Source organism: Mus caroli, chromosome X, assembly GCF_900094665.2.
Source record: "Mus caroli chromosome X, CAROLI_EIJ_v1.1, whole genome shotgun sequence".
Lineage (NCBI taxonomy): Eukaryota > Metazoa > Chordata > Mammalia > Rodentia > Muridae > Mus > Mus caroli.
The window spans coordinates 97,271,179-97,276,400 of record NC_034589.1 but is presented as its reverse complement, the minus strand read 5'-3'; the positions used below and the strand labels follow the sequence as shown (position 1 = coordinate 97,276,400).

The following is a 5,222-nucleotide window of genomic DNA, read 5'->3' as shown; positions in this document are numbered from 1 at the left end:
AACTCAGTCTGATCCAGTTTTATGTTCCATCAACCATTATCCTATATCCATTCCCACACATGTTCTGCTTGAATGAATTAGCATATTAATTAAGCTCTGTAGTAGTATAGCATACCTTCTCATTCACTACACACTCTATTTGCCCTCAAGGAGCCTGCTTATTCTGGTTATAGGTCTAGAGGCTACTATCAGTGGGCCATGAGAAGCCCCCTGTGGGAAGCCACATATGCCATTACAAGGTGGCGCTGGCTACCGCTGGCCACCACGCATAAGTTTGGGTAAACAACCAATGTGCACATGTGCAGTAGAGTTTTTGCTGAGTCACTGCCTGGCCCCGGTATGTAATTGAGGTAGTGAGCATAACCAATTGCGTGTAGATATGTAAATGAGGTATGTTAATGAGGTACTGTGAGGTACTGAGAACATAACCAATCGGATGTAGATATGTAAATGAGGTAGAAAGCATAACCAATCCGAGTGTGAGACACGCCTCTCCTAGGCCTATATAAGGAGCACCAGTTCTGGGCTCGGGGTCTTTTCGCTTCTGCAATCAAGCTCTCCCAATAAACGTGTGCGGAAGGATCCTGTTGTGGCATTGTTCTTGCTGGCGAGTTGGGCGCTCACAGCCCCCAATTAAATGCTTTCTTTTTTTTTCCTTTTTCTTTTTTTGAAAGATTCAAGGTCATTATTTATTTGTTGCACTTAAAGACTCATTTTTGACTGGACTCAGACTTAGAAGTAGAAGCTCTCAGCGAGGACAGCCTAGGTCTCTTGTCAATCTGCTCCTGGTGCTTTTCTTTGGCTTCCTTCATTCTCTTGGCCAACAGTTTAGTGTATTCTGCAGCCTCCTCCTTGTTCTTCTTAGTGTGTTGTTTCTTCAGAGCAATACGTCAGCGTTTGTGTTGCAGGACACATGGAGTAACAAGACGCTGAATCTTGGGTGCTTTGGTCCTAGGCTTCTTACCTTCTTTGTTTAAGGGCTTCCTGACAAGATACTGGCAGACATCATCTTCTTTGGAGAGATTAAAAAGTTTTCAGATTCTACTAGCTCTTTTAGGTCCCAACCGACAAGGCACAGTAGTATCTGTCAGTCCAGGAATATCCTTCTCTCCTTTCTTTACAATAACCAAGTTGAGAACACTGAGATTAGCGTCCACAATGCACCCACAAACAGACTTGCACTTCCTCTCTCCAATTCTCCTTGGTCTGTAACAGGAATGCCCCTTACTCAACAGCAGGCACACTATGCCATGGGTCAGAACACCTTGCTTCATGGGAAAACCTTGCTTGTCATTCCCACCGCTGATCCAGACCACATAACCCTTCCACTCTTCACCAAGAGCATCAATGGCTACTTCTGTGGCCATGTGCTTCTCATAGAAGGTGCGGAGCTTGTGTCTGAAGACAGTGACAGTGTATTCACATACATTAAATAAATAAGTAAATAAATAAATAAATCTTCATTTTAAAAAGATATCAAATCTTTCTGACCTGTGCCTTCTGCCAGAGCACATCATCAGCTTCTCTGCACTGCCTGCCCCTCCCTGACACCTGTCAGGGACACCACATTCTGAAAGTCTCCCAGGAGATTGCTGTTCCCAAGACAACAGGTCTCCCAAGAGGCTGGCAGTAACCCAGGGACACAGGAGGCAGGCTCCAGACAGAGACAGCCAGGACAGTTACACCAGAGATAACCAGATGGCGAGAGGCAAGCATAAGACCATAAGCAACAGAAGTCAGTATATTTTGGCACCAGCAGAACCCAGTTCATCCCCCCCCCCACAGCAAGCCCTGGATACCCCAACACACCTGAAAACCAGGATGCTGACTTAAAAATCCTATCTCATGAAGATAAAAGAGTCCTTTAAGGAGAATATAAATAACTCACTGAAAGAAATACAAGAAAACATAGGTAAAGATAGAAGCCGTTAAGGAGGAAACAAATAAATCCCTTAAAGAAATACAGAAAAACACAATCAAACAGGTGAAGGAATTGAACAAAGCATTTCAATACCTAAAGATTTAAGTAAAGATAATAAAGAAAACACAAATAGAGGCAACCCTGGAAATGTAAAACCTAGGAAAGATAAGGAGCTCCAGATGCAAGCTTCAACAACAGAATATAAGAGATAAAAGAGAAAATCTCATGCAGAGAAGACACTTTAGAAAACACTGACACAATGGTCAAAGAATATTAAAAACATAAAAAATTCCTAACCCAAAACATCCAGGAAATCCAGGTCACAATGAAAAGACCAAACCTAGGAATAATAGGAATAGAAGAGAGCAAAGATTCCCACCTCAAAGAACCAGAAAACATCTTCAACAAAATCATAGAAAGAGATAGCCATAAATGTACAAGAAGCCTATAGAACACCAAATAAATAGGACCAGAAAAGAAAATCCTCTTCTCACATAATAATCAAAACACCAAATGCACAAAACAAAGAAAGAATATTAAAAGCAGTAAGAGAAAAAGCCCAAGTAACATATAAAGGCAGATCTATCAGAATTACACCACACTTCTCAACAGAGAACCTAAAAGTCAGAAGAGCCTAGACAGAGGTCATGCAGACCCTAAGAGAACACAAATGTCAGCCTAGGCTACTATACCTTGTAAAGTTCTCAATCACTGTAGATGCAGAAATCCAAACATTTCCATGGCGAAACCAAATTTAAGCGTATCTATCTATCTACCAATCCACCCCTACAGAGAATTCTAAAAGGAAAACTCCAACACATGAATGGTATCTATACCAAATAAAAAACAAGAACTTAATCAACTCACAACAAAACCAAAAGGAGAGAATCACATACACATAATGCCACCTACAACAACAAACATAACGGAACTAACAATCATTTGTCTTTAATATCTCTCAGTATCAACAAACTCAATTCCTCAACAACAACAACAACAACAAACCCCATAAACTAATGTCTGGATAGGCAAGCAGAATTCAGCAATTTGCATCATACACAAAACACACCTCAAAAACAAAGACAGGATTTACCTCAGAGTAAAAGGCTGGAAAAAAAATACTTCCAAGCAAATGGTCCCAAGAAACAAATGGGAGTTGCCACTCTAATATCTAATAAAATAGACTTTCAACCAAAAGTCATCAAGCAAGATGAGGAAGAACACTTCATATTCATCAGAAGAAAAATCCACCAAGAGAAAGTCTCAATTCTGAACTCAATGTCCCAAATGCAAGGACACCAACATTCATCAAAGAAACTTTACTAAAGCTCAAAACACACTTTGAACCTCACACAATAATAGTCCAAGACTTCAACAGCCCACTCTCACCAATGGACAGTCACTGAAACAGAAACTAAACAGAAACACAGAGAAACTAAAAGAGGCTATGAACCAAATGGATTTAATAGATATATACAGAACATTTCACCCTAAAACAAAAGAATATACCTTTCTCTAAGCACCTCATGGTATCTTCTCCAAAATTGACCATATAATCAATCACAAAACAGGCCTCAACAGATAAAAGAAGATTGAAACAATCCCATGCATCTTATCAGATCACCACAGATTAAGGCTGGACTTCAATAAAAACAAAACAACAGAAAACCCACATACCCATGGAAACTGAACACCACTTTACTTAATGACAACTTGGTCAGGGAAGAAATAAAGAAATTATTTCCTGAAATTCAATGAAAATGATGACACAGCATACCCAAACTTATGGGACACAATGAAAGCAGTGCTAAGCGGAAAATGGAAAATTCATAGCACTAAGTACCCTCTTAAAGAAATTGGAGAGATCCTATGTGGGGAATTGCAAGCTGGCCTCCAGTTGAGCTGAGGTCTGAACCCCAATGGTCATAATTCACCTACATGACATGGTAGGTGTTCCCTCATGCTCCTGGAACTCTGGCCCCTGCCTAAGGTACCACCTCCCACAGCCCCCACAAGAGAAGCATGGTCAGTAGTCATGTAAGCAATGGCCCAAGCTTCTGACCTTCAGGCTAAACTCCTCCCCAGTTACCTAGCAACAGTAAAGACCATAAAAAGGACTGCTCAGCCCCCAACCCCCCACATGGCTCTCTTACTCCTTTGTCCCTTTACATCTCACTTCTCTCTCCTCTTCCCTTTCTCTTTGTCTTCTTCTTTCCTCTCCTCTCTCCTTCTTTCTCTCTCTCTTTCTCTCTAGCCTCCCCCCCCCCCTCTTTCTACCCTCTCTTTCTTCCTGCATTTCTATAATAAAGCTCTTAAACCATAGAGAGTCTCTGCTCCATCAATACCCTCTGAGCACTCTGGTCAGTGTTGGGAACTTCTTCCCTCATCCCTCTCTCCTACAAACCCCGGGCTTTAGCAAGGTAGCTCCAGGGTCCACAGTCAGGGGCTGCCCCTTTTCCACCCCCACCCCCACCCCGCTGTGTAGGTCAGGCATGCTCACCCGGGGCCAAGTGGAAAAGTGTCCAGCAGCTCTGCCTGAGTTCCTGCATGCACAGGAACTCTGGCTGGACGTTTGGCCCCTTTTCCTTCCCCTTCTTCCTCAGGGACCCCTCAGGGCCCCCCTTTTTTGTTCCCAAGAACTGGTAGCAGAACGATGGTTACGCCATCCACGCGAGACAGAACCAGCTGAAGAATGCTTCGCACAGAGACCTACAGGAGATCTCCAAGTTTCCCGAGACCGTGAGTGATGGAGTTCAAAAACTTGGCCTTTTACTTTTCTCTCTCTTTCCAAAGTGTTCCTGGCCAGCTCTGTAGCCCCTCCCCTTTTAGCTCTCTCGCTCTAAGCTCTGTTCTCCTCAGCCAGCTGGCAGCTGGCTTGAGGTCCCCTTCCCGTTCTTTGTTACAGGTTTAACTACAAGAAAGTTAGCCTTCTGACTTCAGTAGCCCTTCCTTGCTCCAGACTAGCCCAGCTAGGCAGTAATTAATGCTGTGTGGGCGGGGCTAACGCTCTGCTGGGGGGGGGGGGCAAACAGCACTTTGACTAAAAGCCTTTCACTTAACCCTTTACTTTCCTTGCTCTTTTCAGCCAGCTAGGCAGTAATTATGCTGTGTGGGCGGGGCTGACGCAAAGCTGTGGTGGGCGGAAAAACCCTTTCACTTAACCCTTTACTCTCCAGTTAAAATTTTAAAAGGGGGGGGGGAAGACTGCAGGATACATTGTACCCATTCTCCCCCATCCAGATAAGCCTGGGAAAACTGCACTGAAGCTGTGCCCCCTACGGGAATACCTGAATCGTGCTTT

At 43.4% G+C, this 5,222-nt stretch overlaps 1 pseudogene; it reads right to left on the bottom strand.

The window, feature by feature from the left end:
- Nucleotides 1-710: 710 nt before the first annotated feature.
- On the bottom strand, nucleotides 711-4,127 carry LOC110286959 (annotated as a pseudogene).
- Between the last annotated feature and the right edge of the window lie 1,095 nt (nucleotides 4,128-5,222).